The following is a 17,962-nucleotide window of genomic DNA, read 5'->3' as shown; positions in this document are numbered from 1 at the left end:
TATTTATATATATATATATGCAAATTCACAGCATAAATTGAAGTTACAAAATTTGCATAATTCACTTTGCTCACGACAAAATTTCAGGTCATTGAACAAAGAGTAAATTTAGAGGATCACTAAAATCAGATAAAATCATGGAGTTTACTTATTGCATTTGCATTATGAGTGGCATACAATTGTCCTTACTTTAAAATCATGACTTATTTATATATCTGCATGCAGTCCGAGCCCAGAACTGCTTCCCCAAATGAGCAGCATATCTGAGACCAGCTCCCATCCTGACATTTCATCCTCTACTTCACAAGATAAACTGAACTTCTCTTGCTAGCTCTGAGAAGACCTTTCAGGAGTATGCCTCAGGAGTGTAAGAAAGAAACCTAAATCTTCATACTCAAAGTGAAAGAGTATGAGCTTCTGGCTACCAAATGCTCCCAGTGCAGCATCCTCTGGCCACAGTAGCCTACAATAAAAGAGATGTTGTTCTGGTGGGCTTTAACCCAGGTCACAACTTCCAACAAAACTCCACATTACCAAATCTAAAAAGCCACCAGATACAAACCACATCAACACAAAAATGGTTTCCAACAGTCAAATGCTTTATATAAGAACAGTCCTGTCAAATATTTGATAACATGCATTTGTAGGAAAAAATATCACTTTTTTTCTTGATTTGATTCTGCATGCAGTAGATACAAACCCCAAGTCACTATCCTTAAAGTATTCTTGTAAAAAGGTCTACAGGAACAATTGTGAGACATAAGCATTTCAAATTGAAGAAAAGTTGGAATCCATTGAATTTCAACAAATCTTCCAAGTTTCCATATAGATCAATTTTTCCTCAAGCCTTATCATTACACAGTTACTGTAATAAACCATTTTCCTATACTAGTTCCAAATGCATTTTTTCCATCTTATCATTTGCCTAAAAAGGATCTGAAAATAGGTCATAATTTCCATGCAGTTGCTTAACATGCAGGGATTTTCACCCAATATTTTTGCAAAAGTCTTTTGTAACTATACGAAGGACACAGGAGTATTAAATATTCAAAGTTTATTTTGATGTAAAATGAGCAGAGTTAACTTGTTTATGGTCCTTAACAAGATGTGATTATGAAATAACAATAGTTTCAATGCCACAAAGGAACCACCAAAATGATCACAAAGATACTCGATTTGGGTCTGTTTGAAACCCATGTTAGGATCTGTCAAATGACATTAAATTTATATTATTTGCTGAAGCTTAAAATCCACTTATTACCAGCAAGAGCATAGTTTAATCCTCTATAAAATCAGTTTATAACCAAATAATGCTGTTAAAATATGAGATTATTAATGCAGCATTGTAGCATCAAGGAAAACAAGCAATGCTGACTTTCCTCTGTTGCAATGTGCCACACCCACAGTTAATAAAAACAGCCTCTGAGCTCTGTCTGAAACAAGATGCTGCTGTAAGACACTCAAATAAATGACACATCAAAAAGCGTAATTAACTGGACAAGAACTAGTTCTTCTTTGGAACAGCTATTTCAATTGTATTAGGTACATTTAATGGGTTATCTGCTGCAGGAGAAAGAGACCCATATCCTCTCCTGCACCACAGAACACACAAATCCAAGTGAAGCCTAAAGAAAAAGACATAATTAAATCTTTCCTCTGAGGGACAGCAACACCTCCCAAATTGTCAGCTGAGCAGGAGTATTCTTCCTCAAGCTATTGCTTCTATGATGCAGTACTAATGCAGAATAAAGGGATAAGCATTAAAAATATCCCTAAGCACAGTTTCCCACATACCACGTAAAAGGTTCCAGAGCTTTTCAACTGCGAACATGGGAAATATTATTTTACAGACAGCACTAGTATTAGCTCAAGACACTGAAATACACAGGGTGTTTGGTGTCACCATTATGAGAATATTTTAGTTGTGAATAGGATTTGAGAAATATGGTGATATTGAAGATGAATAACATTTATATGGTGCAGATGGGAAAGAAAAGTGAGTTTAATATTAGCCACCTAGCCACGAAATAAACTGTACTCCCTACCAAGAGACCTCTAAAATGTGAGCAACATACATAATTTTTGTCCAAAGAATCACAGTGGAAAATAAAAGCAAAAATAATAAAAACCCCCTACATTCTGTTTGTGTGAAAACAATCTCATTACTCATCCTATATAAAGAAGTTGATGTTAGATTGCATTTGATTTCATTGCACTAAGGAGCACACATCTGGTCAAATCAAGTTAATGAATGCTTCTGTTCAACTGCTAACAATGATTAAAGGAGAACTTTAAATTCTTTAAAATCATTTCAAGATTTCAAGCAGATTTTAGCATTTTGTTGTTACTACAACAAAACCACAGAAAATTTATTAAATATTAAGAAATACCTTTTTAACTGAGAAAATAGGTAAATACATGAAGAGATGAAGCTACCAGGACAAACTTAAGATAGCACTGTTTTAAGAACACTAGAGTTTTAGCAGGAATTAAAACAAAAATATAATTTGGCATCATAAAACTAAAAAATGGAGGCTATATCAGCTGATGATAAATATATTCACCATGTTCAAGTCCAGTATACATCACAGCAAGCAGTTTAGCTGATTCTTTGTCATTTCAGGCACTGTTGCAGTCTCCAATAAAATTCCACAAAGAAACAGCAGTATTTAGTAAAGAGGGAATCCATTCCTTGAACATTCTCTAGAATTGCAAGTGCTTCCTGTCACAAGGCCAGTTTACTCCTAATAATGTGGAAATTCTTGTGCAGTTTTCTGCTGGTATATCAAGGACTGTACATCTCTACATTGTACATCTCTAAAGCAAAATCTCCTCTGTTGTCAGGAATACTTAATGGGATATAAAACTGAGCACATCAGTTGATTTCTAAGGTCACATTCACCTACCTAACAGTGCATTTCCAAACAGCTATGTCATCTTTTCCCCAAACAATCCTAATTAATTGCTCTTGCATTAGTGCCTTCTATCCTCCATCCATGCTTAATGGAAAGCACGACAGAGGTAGCACTCACCATAATGCAGAAAGAGGACGGTAAGAATCATGGTACCCACAGAACTAACATGAGTCAAGATGAGCAGACATAGTAGTCAGTCTAGGGGAGACAGATGAGACAGGGGCAGGGAGATATGCAGTCACTGAAGTGTATTTCATTCCAGAACTTGGAGTAGAGCCCAGGAAACCAAAGTCTCAACCCCTCCTCTGCTGTCAGCTAGTATTTACAAAAGCTAATTGCAAAGCTCTTCTCACAGATTTGCAGCTGGACACAAAAAGGGCAACAGTCCTCTACAGTAACTCATTCCTTCACCATTCCAAGAGTCAGACCACATTGCACTATAGTTCTTAGCTTCTTGCAATCTCATATCCTACATGATACCATTAAAAAAAAAAAAAAAGTAGTTCTGTTAAGTTTAAAAAATACATTGCTTAATATCATAAAAATGTTACAAGATTTAAAGTGTTGGAAAAAAATTTAATTCAGTGCAGAATGAATGAAATATTCAAATACTGCAATTGTTCCTATATACACTACAGCATGCACACACAACTGGAGAATGTCCCTGTTCATTTGCAACCCTGGGTAATTAACACGTGGCCCATATAAACATATATGCCAGCATCCATTAGGTTTATTTTCTTCAACTGTGAAAGAAAGCTTCAGCCAAATGTAAAGGTTACAATACAAAGAAAATAGTCTTCTGATCCTGGCTGAATAGGAAACAATGCAAGGAGAAAAAAAAGCAGAGTTGGGTCAGATGTGCATCTGGACACTCCCTGTCTGCTGCTCCAGCATTCTGCTATGCGAATTGTAGCATCACATCCAGTTCTTTTTTCCCCATTCCCTCTTAATAAGCCTCATATACCAGGATGCCTACAGTCAGCAATGAGTGCCAGAGCTGCTTTAAAAGGTGAAGAAGACCAGGAGGTTCACTGGGAAGCACTGTAAGCTCTCATCCCTCAGAGCTATGTTGAATGTCACTGTCACCCTTAGGGAGATATGTGATATTAACTCAGGGATTCTGAGAATTAATTGCATGCATCTCTACAAAACCTATTACTGTAGGGAAATGTTCTGAACTTCCAGAATTCCAAAGACTTTTTACCACAGTTCTATGAAGTTGCTGTTATTTCCTGATTTGGATTTATTCACAGTTAGTAATCAGGATTTTCCTCACACATTACATTTCCTGAACAGTGAAGTTTCTCTCTGCAAGCTCAATCTAGTGAATGTCAAAGCATAGAACCCTGATGAAATGTTAAACAAAGCAAGAAATAGGCATTGACCCACAAAGCAGACGTGCAGCATCATTTAACAGGCTTACGGACAAAATGTATTTCTGAAATATTTCAGCAAGCATCTGCATAAAGCTGACTGTTGATGGGAACTAAAGCTGACAAAGGCATAACAACATAAAAATGCACCCGTGATCTTATCCTGTATGTATTTAAAGTGACAGCCCATCATGGTGTAATTATCATATATTACTAATGGAATATTAATCAAACATTCATTACTCTAATTAGAAAGCTTGACTTGAAGAGCAGCCTGACTTCTCACCTCTGAAACTGTAATTGACACACAAATGAATTTGATAGTCTTGACAACTATGAATCCTTAGTGGGAGAAATAATGTCTTTATCTTCCAACATTTAGCTTAACTGCCAGTTTCCATCCTCTGTATGTAAAATTCAAGTCAGCTTAGATGATCTCATGTACTACTTCGACCTCTGTTAAGTACTACACATATATCTTACATGAGACAGAGGTAAAACCTAGGCTATGTGCAGGTTTACCAAGTGGGGATTAAGTTTTTCTTCAAAAGATACCTGGAATATCCGTCTACAATGTAAAAAATCAAGCCTGAAGAGGGATTTCAGTTATCCATGCACGTTCACGCTTTTGAACTCGTATAGCCTTTTTTGTCCCTTCAAAAGTGTAATTTTTGTGCACATACAAACGTCTAAACCCCCACAAATATTAATCACATACAAAGGAGACCTAGTAGCAGTATAAAGTCTGCCTATCAAACGATTCATGTGGAAAAGCAAAGCATTTAAGAGATAACATTCTGAAGTGCCAATATCCCAGCAGGTCTCAACATTAAAAAAAAAAAAAAAAAAAAAAAAAAAAAAGTGACCTTTGTGCTCATGTATTGACACAATCCAATGCCTGCTTAAGGAAATGATAGACATTACACTCACAGTGTGAGCCACAGGCTTCAATGAGGAGCAGATTAGGCTTCAATGGATTATGCTATCTATGCTCAATCATGAGAGGCTTTTAACAATAAAAATGATGTGTGCATACATTAGAGGCTTCACCAGGCTATGCTGGATTATGGACAGGGTTCTCTTTACACACAGTGCTGAAGGTGTTGAAATCTGGAGTAATTTAAGTCTGCTTGTCATTTCAAAGTGTTTTCTGATTTTTCCCAGCCTAAGATCATAGAATATCTCAAGTTGGAAGGGACTAATAAAGATCATCAAGACCACCTCCCTGCAGGGCTACCTAAAACTAAGCCCTATACCTAAAAGCTTTGTCCAAAAGATCCTTGAACTCTGACAGGCACAAAAGATTCCACTCTGCCAGGAAAAAGCTTGCAATAATGTTTGACCTTATGGGATAGTTGTAAAGGTTATTATAAATTGAAATTCAGATTGTTGACCAAATACAAAGAAAAATTAATTATAACTTAGAACTACAAGCATATTTTAATCTGTCTTGACTTCATCTACTAGGTAATTATTTAGGGAATATACAGCATACTACAATTTGTTCAGGACTGTAACTTTTTTTTCAATGTTCTGGTTCCAAAATACTGAGCTATTTTCACTTGTATTACCAGATATGGCCAGAAAGTAGGAAAAGTCTATTTATCATATCTGAACCAGGAAATGCATTTGGAACTGATGCTATAAATAAAAGTGTAAATATTAGCAAATATAAAAGCATAAGTTTAAATTGTTTAATCTTTGTCCTTGGTTATACATCTTCATCATATTATAAAATTAATTCAAATTATGTGTTCACTTGCCACAAAGTGTGCATGGAAAATTGTGAAATTATCTGTACTACTTCAGTGTGATGTGATTTTCTGTTATGTAAAACAATTTTCCTATGAACTCATTTCTCCTTGCTAAACTCAGACTCATTACTGCCGAATAAATGCTGACAATGTTGTTACTGCAACAGGGATGGCAATATTGTATAGGTCACTGAGGAGGAGACAAAGAACACATCTCATGTATTATTGTGTCCTGACCTCCACAAGTGATTTGCCAGTTGTGATATGCATTAAGACATTTCATACACACATTCTGCTCTTGCTTTACTCATGGACTATTCTGAGGCTTCATGTTCTATGTATTAAAACTTAGGGTCCTAAAATACAAATTCATGCTTTAATTGGCTAAGGAAACTATTGTTAAGTGAAGACCTTGAATTTTCTGTTGGTTTGGGTTTTTTTGTTGTTGTTGTTGTTTGTCTGTCTTTTCTTTCCTTCAGTTGCTGTATGTTTCACTATCCAGATATTTAACTTCTACCCCTCTCTTCCTCGACAAAACCCCAAAACCCAAACAGTCTGGAGTGAGGCAAATTTTAAAAATCTCCAAATAGTAGATGCTAAAAAACAGAAATTACATAATAAAAACAGGCCTTCATCTGGCTTTATGTTACTCACATTTCCACCCACTTGAATCTAGTATTAAGTCAAATCCATTCCTGCTTTCATTCCACTTACCTCCCTGTAAATACACTGGTCACAAACCCAGTTTTCTGCACTCTGCATCGACTGAAATAATTCTACCACAAATACATTTCTGTTTTCTATTGAAGCTATACATCTGGCGCATAAAGAGGAACAAAATCTTGTCTATTTAGATAAAATACAGAGTTTTGAGGATTTTTTTCCTAATGTTTTTTGTTCAGTATATATTTTGTTAAGTTACACCTTTATCAGCACAAGCTGAATTAGTTAAAAGCAGTTGTTAGATAAAACATGACTAATTTCATCCTACTTTCAAAAAGTATTTGACCTAACAATAAATACAAAAAATTAATCCTACTTAAAATGTCCATGCAAACTCTAAGAAAATGCTTAACAAAATAACCATTAATACTACATTTTCCACACTTAATTTTCCAGCACACACACACAAACTTGCTCCAAAGAGACTCTGCTGAATTAATTTACTTACTCTAGGTGGCATATTGTAATGATAATAAGGGAATCTATTAAAAAAGGACTACATGATTAGGCTCCATAAAATTGTGGGCAACAATCCATGACTAAGCTGCAAATTCAAAGGGGGAAGCAAAATGAATTTTTAAAAATTATTTATCTATTTTAAACAGATAAGATGCGCAGCATAAGTACTGATCAATGTATTTAAACATTTTCTTTCTAATACTGTGGCTTAACTTTTTCCAACACAAAACACACAGCAGGCAGCTTAGCTTAATAAAAAAAACATATTACAGATGAACAAACTGGAAAGTGACTGAGTATTTGGGTTACACACAAGTTTAGTATCAGATGTTGGGAGGACCCAGTTTGGCTCCAGCATGATTTGTCATTGAAATTCAACTGGATCAAGAACTGTTCTTGTCCTCTTGACTGCTGAATTAAACATGCTGATTGTTTAAATATTATGTGCTGAAAAATTTACCTTTTTCCCCCCTCCATAAATACATATAAACAAAATAAATGTAATTTTTTCAAGAATCTCAGTATCACACAAAGCATCATTCAGCTTTGAGTAATAAATTACTACACAAATGTAAAGCAATTTGTTTGCATCCACTAAAATAGAATGAATCATATCCATGACACCAAATTGTAGTAATAAATTACTGAGCTCTGCTAGTAGTGGGAAAAGCATTATCATATTAGATTTTCCAATTCAGGCATCTTTATTTATTCATTATAGGCATCTTTATTTATTCAGCCATATAACACAGTACACTAAACAACATATTGGCTACATACACTGTGCAAGGCACGTCCATCAATACTATTTCCTTCACCAAGAATACGGGGTGCTTACTATTATAAAAATACGAGTGCAGTGTAAATGTGCCACTGGTGCCCCTAAAATTCTGGCCAGTCACCATGACTATGCAGAAAAGCTGTCTAATAACACACCCACTGAGTGACTACTCCTGAGAAGTAGACTTGTGACAGCTGAGTCTGTCCTGTGTGCAGTCAAGTGAGTGCCGCCATAGGTCTGACTGACCTGGGCTTTGTGTGCTGCTGCTGACTTAACACACCAAGCCTATAATTTCATGTTCTCCAGGCCACCTGACGAACATAGCTAAAGTGGCCTCTTCAGTCCCGAGATGTGAGTGAGGAGTGAACTTACTGCCTTCAACACCTTCCAGAAAGGAATTCACTTTTCCTCCTTGAAGCTCTCATTGCTTCCACCAGAAAGGCAACAAAAAACCCTTTAAAGTGTCCCATGTGCCTGAACAGCTAATCTCAGCTTCTCTTCAGCCTTCCCTACAAAACCAAAGAGCAGGGAGAGATCAACATCAAGAGTAAGGGAGTTTAAATGGAACTCACTCGTGTTATTCATGTGGTTCAGGAAAAAAAAAATCTCCATCAAAAAATCAGTCCTGACTTAAACCTAAATTCAAAGCATATGTGAGCCTGAACAGGTACTCCACATTTATCAAGCATATTGCTAACATGGGCAGTAGCTGCCATGAGCTGGATATGGCAGGAAAGATAAGTTCAGAGCAGTTTATGGTTAGACTAAATGCTAAGGTAAAATCATCAGATAAAACTGAAATAATTTATGTTCTACAGTAACACAAGGCTCTCATGTACACACAAAACCAGAGTCAGCACAATGTTCCTTTTTTAATACAAAACAGTAAAATAATACCAAACAAAATTTCTCAAAACCAGGACACTGCCTCATTCAGCATCTGTTCAAACCCATGCATAAATCAGCTGCAAGGACTCTGTATGCTAACAAAGCCAGACAGACTAAACTAGCTCTGGCAAACCCATTAATTAATTAATTATACCACAAATAATCAGTGGTCCCAGTTCTGTATAAAAACAAACAAACAGGAATCACAGTTGAACCAAGAAAAAAAAAATCCACGTAGAATCTATTAATCAGTATCTCTTAATTTGCAATAAAGTAAAATACTGGGGTATTCTGCAGGGAAAACATTGCACAGAAATCCCTGGGAACTGTGCACAGACCATTGGCAGCTTTTGTTCTGAATTATGTAATATGTTAAATATGAAAATAAGCTTTAGCATGACACCATTACAGAATAAAAATATTGAAGCTTTTAAGCAAATAGCATTTGCATTTGTAGACTTTTCTATCTATTAGTTTCTCTATTTTTAAAGAGACTGCAATTCCTTGGGAAATGGACCAGATACTTTTGGTCCTACAGCAGCTCAAAGCAAACTACAGATGAAGTTAAATAGTAAAAACAAGTTAAGAGTTTCTATAAATATGCGAAGTATGCTAGAAAAATTGATTACTGGAAAATTTTCTTCTCATTGTATACAAAATTTTTTTCTAGTTCCAAAAAAACCTGAAATGAGCACTGAGATGAACCTTCATATTTCTCTCACCATGCTTAGCTGTGTGTTGTCATAGAAGGACCAGAAATTTAGAACAAAGAAACGTGATGCAACTAATTTCTCCTAGGTCCTGTAAAAATGCTGTGATCCTTGAGAAATCTTGAAAAAATATTAGTGTCTTCAGAAGGGCCCTACAGGTGTAACACACACAAATGCTAATGCTGCTTTTCAGCATTTTTTCACATTAAAGAAACCCCTCCAGTATGGACCTGGTGCTCAACATTTAACATCTCATAGAGGGCAGGCAGCCTGCTCCGGCAGTTCATGTTCAACCTGCCAGTCAGCATAAAGAGCAAAGGATCAGGTCAAGAACTTTAGTATACTCTCATATTTTGCCTCAATTCTGTCAAAAACATCCTCTGTAAAGAAATTCAACATAACATTAATTATTTTGCAGCATACTGCACCAATTTTAGAAGTACCTTATGTGCTACCTGCTTTGTAAATGATTAAAGTACTTGAATACTGCAGAACGTCCTCGTATGTAGCTTTTGTTCATATATAACGCTGCTGTACGACTCTTCCTGCAAAACACAGCATGAAGATTCCCAGTGGGGACATTTATATCATGCTATAGAGGTTTAGAACAACATACAAATAATTATGGAAGTCAGCCCACACACCACCACAGTGTGAAAAGAAACACCACATAGGTGCGGTGGCAGGTTACACACAGAAATTCCAACTAACATTTCTACCCAAGGTGAAATGAATACTTGTCAACTACCATGCTACTGCAACTCTGTAAAGGACATTCCACAGAAATTGAAACAGCTCTACAAAGAATGTCATACTTGAAGCAGTTGTCATGGACTAAAAAACTCAAAAGCAAAACAAAAGGAAAGATTCAACCATAATTTTTAAAGAAATATGTTTCTAGTATTTCAGGAATTAAAAAAAATTATTTTTCCTGAGATAACAGGATGGTCAGTTGGTTTGAATACCATTCGGTAGTCTCTCCTAGTGCAATATTAGTAGTTGTTGGGTTTTATTTTTTTGTTGTTGCTGCCAAGAAAAGAAACTGGCGCTGGTTCTTTTTCCAATGAAGAGCAAGATCTGAATGTGTGAGAAAAAGGTTTCATCTCCAGTTTATAATTCCACCTGAGTTTATTTTTTTATGCAGATATCCATATTATAATTTTTAAGAAATCCACCTAAGCAGACATCGCATCTTTTCTTCTAGAGTATTTGATTTCATACAATGATATGCATATGATACTTTTCAAAGTATCACTAGTCTAGTAATCACCAGCTCTACTTTGCTGCTGTTATAAAAGGATAGATGCCATCTGAATATTTGGGATATTTTCCTCAGAAAATAATTTTAACCATCTTCTCAAATATTATATTTTATGGTTGTACAGTTCTTCCATGAATGGAATTTCAGAATTACCATTAATTTTTTAATCTAAATTGTTTTGATGATGTTTGCAATACTTAATTTATATGAAATAACAATAAACTCTCCTAATTCTACCTCCTTTATTCTTTCCTTGGTGATTTTTTTCTTCTTTTAATTCTACTTTGCCATCCCATTGCCACTAAAAATGTCTATTGGGATACTCATTAATATTATTTACAAAATTTTATATCAATTTGGCAGTAAGCACTTGTCTGCAAGTGCTGTTAGAAGGAACAGTGGGGTATATTGCAGAACCACACAATAGTTTGGGTTGGAAGGGACCTTAAAGATCATTAATTCCAATCCCCATCCTGGGAATGCATACTTTCCAGTAGATCAGATTGCTCTGACCCAGTCCTATGGTATGTTCTTAGAAAATGGGATCTGATAACAGAATTTAGTTATGTTCTAACATACAGTCACACACAAAAAAAGAAAAAAAAAATTAAAAGAGAGAGAGAAGGAAAACCCTGCAACATTATGGAGGTAAGCCAGATGCAAGAACAGTTGACACCTTTAAAAAAACAAACCATGTCCTGAGTATTGCCCAACAAATAGATATCCAGAAGACACAGATTGATGACAACAAAGCATCTCTGAAGCCCTTGTGAAACACTTGCACCAATGCAGTTCCAGCACCACAGAAGCAGAAGCTGTGTTCCTCCATGAACCACAAAATAAAGGCAACCCTATGTGAATGGTATGCTACAGGGACTTCAAAATTCTTCCGGCTGCAGGATGAAAAGAAGATAGAGATTCTCACACACTTTGGACATTTGAGGGACGCCTTGCATCCATGGAGCATGCTGACTCTCAATACTTCTGGCTGGACAAAGGCAACTGCACACTGTCTGTTGACCAGATATAAATGAAAAGATACTGTTGAGACCACTACCACAAAGATACCTTGACTTCATGTCCACCCTTCTTTACTTTTTTCTTCCTTTTTCTTTTTTCCCCTGATGACAAGATAAAAGTAACACACAGAGCAGTATTGAGATAGCAATTCTCAGACTTTCAATGCTGGATGCACACTGCTAAGACTGAAGTTACCATGACAAAGGTAGGTGAGACTGTCAATCATTGGCTCTTATTGTTATTGACCTCCAGTCAGATACATTATCCTGTTCCACCTGCAAAACTAAACAGAAACATGGGAAGAAAGTGTGAACAAGCACAGAATTAGCAGCTGAAGTTACAGTCAGGAAGCTGGCGGGGGAGGAAAAAAAACTACTCCCTTCTTTTGTAAAAGTAACTACCATCTTATCAGCACATTCCTTGGAATACCTTCAGCGAGGATGTACACCCAGAATAATTAATAGGCTTTCAAGCACAATTGATTGACAAAGTTTTTGGGGATCCTTACCCTCTTATTTCCTTTTTCCACAACAGAAAAAAAACAACCCCAAGAAGTCCTTGACTTGATCCAGCAGAGTCAACACATCAGGATATTAAGATGCTGAAACCAGTAAGATGTTGTAAGTCAACTCAAGCTACTGCAACCTACATTCAAAATTAACCCACAAAGCTTAAAAAAGTGCCTTCTAGGTATAAGACAACATCTATAGCTACTGAGATCTTTATTATTATCTGAGTTATAAGCTGATGACATGTGCTCTTGTCACCTGAACCATGGTAACTGAGGTTCAAAGTCTGGATCTAGGCATCTAGATGTACATTTCCTTCACACAGATAGAAGTTACTTTCTCAAATCCCTAGTTTCCTTAGCATAAGAAATCAGAAGATGAAGAACCTCCTTAGTTAGTTAAAGGTGAAGCTAAATTTTCAAAAAGTGGGAAACAACTGGCATGAGTAACATTATTTGAAATGCCACCAATACAGGGACAAGGCATCAGGCAGCAAGAGATCAGAAATTGCTCATAGACAAAGGCTAAAGAAAAAGATACACAGGCAACTATTTACAAATGGTTTTCACCCAGCCAGAAGACACTGGAGAGATGCATAAAGTCAAATTTACTTGGAAAGCCAGATTATGAATGTACTAGCTGCTATCATTAGGGTTTCTTGAGCAGATTCTCAAATGGCATAGGGAATCCTTTAAGAAACACAGAGATACAGAAAAGTAGAAATACACTGTGTGATTTCAAAGCAGTGCAAAGTGTTTCTACAGACAATCTGCCAACTAGACAGTTTAAGAAGGCCAAAGTCAGCATTAGCATCTGTCTTCCAATTAGAGAGCCACAAATGACATATTGCTCTGTGACAAATGATGACTGCTGTCTTATATTAAGATAGTTGCTTTAGCAGATGTTTCCAAATTATCCCAAGATATGGTACAGGGAAAAGCAAAAGAGCTGGAAATATGCCCAGAGTGACCTGGTGCACCAGCAGCCTAAGGGAGCCATTTGGTATCCTCTCATGAGATCGTAGCCTCAAAAACTGAGTACAGAAAGGAGAATGGAAATAAAAAATAGGCTACATTCCTTGGTGAAAATTTTACGTATCTGACTACAGGATCATCTAGAATAAAATATGTTCACTTCAACTCAGCTTCAAAAAAGGGACAGTCTAGGTAGACAGTCCAAAGAAGAGAAAGGGAAAAAAAATTCCCCAGCAATTCCCCCAGAAAGAGTTGTTTCATATTGCTGCTCTGTAATGACAGAGTTATGCAAAATAAAGGCTTTCTGTGCTGAACATCTCTAAACAGTAACCCTGGTATCACATCTCACATGCTGACTGAAAAAAAATTAAACTCAGCCCTGCTCCCAGGTGAGAAGAAGTAGACTGCTTTTACTGCTATGAAACATCTATAACTCCAAACCATCACAGACAGGGGAAAAAGGAGATGAACACACTTTATTCTGAAGAAGACTAACAAGTAAGGTTCAGTCAGCTATTACATGGATTTAGAGACAAGACAGGTCTTCAAAACAAAAATCTGATAGGGAAAACAAACCATTTCCCCAAATCCCACAGTAAAATCTTACAGGTATAGAAGCACTTAAATACAATGCAAGCAGAAGAGAGGATTAGGGCAAGGAGAAAAACAGAAGCTTGTGCTCATCCAGCGTAGCATCATTCTCACTCGAGAAGTATGAGGCACTAGTAAAAGCGCACCCCAGGGGGCAAAATAACCACAGAGAGGAAGGTGCCAATGAATGCTGCTACAAGTTAAGGATTGAGCAGGCATCTGGTCTTGACCTATGGTGAGGGAGAAAATCCTCTCTCTCTCTCAATCTCTCTCGTTACCATGGAGATCCACTTTTCAGGTTTGTTTGGATGAGCTTTATGCACAAGTGCAAAATTTGGCATAAGAGGAGAACAAGTATTAATTATGTGCCCCTGACAAAAATAGCTTTCTTAAATCTTGAGAGATAATACAACCGAGGCAGTAAAAAATAAGTTTGGTTACAGAGATTAAGGGCTGAATAAACTATCTCACTTTGAAGTACCTTGAAATCTCATCTACTTAAAACGGCAACGCCAGTCTCAGGGCATTGCATCTGTCTCTTACAATTTGGGTGAAAATTTTAGTTACGGTATGGTATGAGATCAGTGTGAAAATGACAATGAAAAAATTTCATGGATTCTTCCTCAGTGTGGGATTACCTTCATTTATTACACTATCTCATTAATTATTTATGCAGTTCCTTTTGCATTTCCAGGTGGAAACATCACTAGCCAGAGCTGCACTGAGATGCACCACCTTTACAGAAAGAACACTGCAAGGCTTAACACATACAGTTTACATTGATATGCTTCCAAGAGTTAATCCCACAAGTGACAGACAGAATAAGATTTGAATTAAACTATATAGAGTTATGGTGATGTAAAAGAAAACTTTAAATCAGAAGGATATATACACACACACACACACACACACATATATATATATATATATATATACATATTGAAAGGCCACTGCACACTTTAAAGTACTTGATAAGCTCTCTAATAAACAGCATATTTTGCTTCTGTATGTTTTAATTATTTCATACTAATTTAAATAGTTACCTAATTTAAATACATAATTTAGTTACCTAATTTATAGTTATCTGAAATATGCAGTATCAGACAGACAAGCTATAACAGAAGAAAACAAGGAATTGTGTTGTTGCCATTAACTATTCATAGTTTTCATGTAATCGTTACTATCAGCAGCAATATGATCTTCAAATATATATTTGTTTTTCAATATGCACCCTTTAGATTTCTGGACCTCTTGGATCAGTGAACAATGCTCAAACTCACAATGTCTTTTAAGGGAGGGGAAAAGCCTTAAGCATCTATATTGAACCCATACAGGAGTAGAAATTAGTGTTGCCTTTTTAAAGGTACATTAACACTGAAATACAATCCAATACAACAAGCTGAGTATACACCATGCCTGCAAGCACACCTACCTTTCCACTTGTAAGTAGGCTATAAGTTAAAGAATTACGTTTTTTTTTTCAATAACCAACTTTGTATGCTGTTCACTACAGTTCTCACAGATTTTGCTTCTCTTACTATTCTGTCTTTTTGGCTTTCTGTCTTTAACCACATATTTAGGTACCACTGACAGGTATAGAAAACAACATGAATGAGATGTGATTTACAAAAAATCAATCATGTGTGAAACAAAAGCACTTAAACATTACTACATTATTTTTTTCTCCGAGATCAAATGAAACTATCAGCTTCCTTCAGAAACCTTCAGTACAGTGTAGCCGTTTCCTTGCCGGCATCCTGAGCCGGGTTTAGAAACAGCAACAAAAAAGAGGGGAAGAAAGAGTCGTAATTACGTAACGGACCTTCTAAATGCCTCGCTTCTCGGCGAGGAGGAACGGGGGCCAGCGGCAGCCGAGGCCAGTCCGCTCCAGCACCTGCAGGGCGAGGAGCGGCGGTGCCGGTCCCACTGCCCGGGAGGCGATGGGCACCGGCAGGGCAGAGGAAGGCCTGCCCTTCCCTTCCCGGGAGGCTCTTTAACCTCCGCCCCGGGGCTGCCCGGGCTATCCCCGGGGCTCTTCCCCGCTGAACGCGCGCACCTGAGCCGCGCTGGAGCCGTCCTGCGGAGGGGTGCGCCTGCACGGGCGTGCTACCCGGCCTGACCGCCCCCTTCCCGCGGCGGGGGAGCTCCGCTGCCCGAGCGGCCCGGGAGGGAAGGAAGGCTCCGCAGCACCGTCTCCCTCCTGTCCCCTGCCGGCTTGAAGCGCACTCCCGGGCACCCGCGCCTCTAGGGATGGAAGTCTGGACCGGGGTCCGCGCGAGTCTGGCGGGACGCGGTCCCCTCGGCGGGGCTGCGCCGAACCTCTCGTATCCACGGGATCCCCGCACCACGCGGGCTTCGCCGAGGGGGGAGGCAAATATCCACCCCGCTGTCCTTGCCCTGCCGGGGAGGGACGCGGGACAAACTCGGCCCGAGCAAGTGCCGACAACTATTTACGGAGCCGCGCGGGGCTGCGGGGGCCGGCGGGGCTGATGTCCCCGCGCTTGCCCGCAGGCTCCCCGGGGAACGGGGCGCTCTCCCGGGCAAGGAGGACGGCAGTACACGGCGGCTGGCAGAATCCCCGCGGATGAGGGGATAGTGCCCCGCAACGCAAGGCCACCTAATAATTACTCATTTGAATGATGCGGCAAACGGGGAGGGGGAGCACGACACGGGGGGGGGACGACGAGTCCTCCCGTTGCCACCTTCCAGCCCCGATTAATAAATAATGCCCAGGTTCCGTGCCAGGGGAAGCGCTCTCCTCTTCCGCGCAGACAGCAATTAATAGCCAGCTTCCTCCCGCGAAACCCTTGGCTAAGCGCTCCCGCACGCTCGCACCCGCGGTGCCAAGTGCGAGCAGCACAATAGCGGGGAACCTCTCTACCTCGCAGCCCGGGGGAAGAGAGAGAAGGAGGGGCTGGGGAAGCCGAACCTCTCGCGGCAAACCCCGATCCCCAGAGCCGCGGAGAGTCGGGGAGCGGCGGCCGCGGCAGCCGCCGGCGCGGCGGGAGGGCAGGCAAGGCAGGCAGGCTGCCCGGCGAGCCGAGGGCGTACCGCGCAGCACGCCGCCAACACCATCACCCCTCCGTACCGCCAGCAAACAGCACGCCCGCATTTACCTTTTCCTGCCCGCCGTCCGTCAGTCAGGCGTTTGAGGGAGAGAAGGAGGAAGGGAAGGAAGGGAGAAGAAAGAGACAGGGAAATAGAGCGAAGAGGCGGCTGCTAATCCCCGTGTAGAAAGACTTCCAGCAGCAGAAGCAGCAGCAGCATGCGTGTGTGCGTGCCCGGAGTGAAGCACAGCCCTCCTGGCGATGCACCGGCGCTGGCACCCAAGTGCTGTCATGTGCGTGTCTCGGTGTGTGTACCCATGGCAAAAAAAAAAAAAAAAAAAAAAAAAAAAAGGAAAAAAAAGAAAAAGATAGACGGGGGGAGACTCGTCAGTCACACGCCCGGCTGTGCACTGCTGGGGGGGACGAGGAGGAGGAGCCCAGCGCTCCTCAGCCCAACCACCGGAGGAGCAGCTCTCTTACTACGGCGGCGGCCGGGCTGCATCTCCGCGGCAGCCCCGCACGCCCAGCCGCCCTTCCCGCCCGCTCCCAAGGACATGCCTTCGGGAAAGACCCTCAGAGCCTCCGTCCCAGGGGACTCCGTTGCACCCCGGGCTACCCGAGCCCTGCGGGAAGCAGCTGAAAAAAAGCCCCATATTTCTGCCCCAAAAATGCCTCCCTGACGCATCCCCTGGGCAGCGAGGATGCCCCGCGTGGGACGGGGATGCGCCCTCCCAGGGGTCCCAGCTGAGCCAGGGAGGACGGGGGCAGTGGGAGCGGTGCTTCCCTGGGGGTGCTTCTTTAGGCGGGGGAGCGACAGACGGACCCCACGAAGCTGTCCTTGCGTGGGGCTCCCGGCGGCACCGCTGTGGATCGGGGGGCGCGGGGGCTGCAGGTGCCGAGCGTGGGTTGGGCGTCTGTGAGAGCTGCAGGTGTAGCTATAAATGTTTCTGGTGG

The 17,962-nt window shown here is 40.0% G+C and overlaps 1 protein-coding gene across 14 annotated transcripts in view; it reads right to left on the bottom strand.

Moving 5' to 3' along the window:
* Positions 1-17,373, bottom strand: part of DLGAP1 (DLG associated protein 1) — a 401,209-nt gene extending 383,836 nt beyond the window's left edge. For 6 of the 14 annotated variants that reach the window (XM_030266039.4, XM_072924538.1, XM_072924537.1 and 3 more), the window contains exon 1: positions 17,078-17,372. The gene's annotated coding sequence lies outside the window, so the exon portion shown is untranslated. Of the gene's footprint in view, positions 1-17,077 lie in introns of all 14 variants that reach the window. The other 8 variants (XM_030266041.4, XM_030266040.4, XM_041714249.2 and 5 more) reach the window with 2 other exon arrangements.
* Between the last annotated feature and the right edge of the window lie 589 nt (positions 17,374-17,962).

The sequence above is a fragment of the Taeniopygia guttata genome, chromosome 2, assembly GCF_048771995.1.
Source record: "Taeniopygia guttata chromosome 2, bTaeGut7.mat, whole genome shotgun sequence".
Lineage (NCBI taxonomy): Eukaryota > Metazoa > Chordata > Aves > Passeriformes > Estrildidae > Taeniopygia > Taeniopygia guttata.
This window is presented reverse-complemented; position numbering and strand designations above follow the sequence as displayed.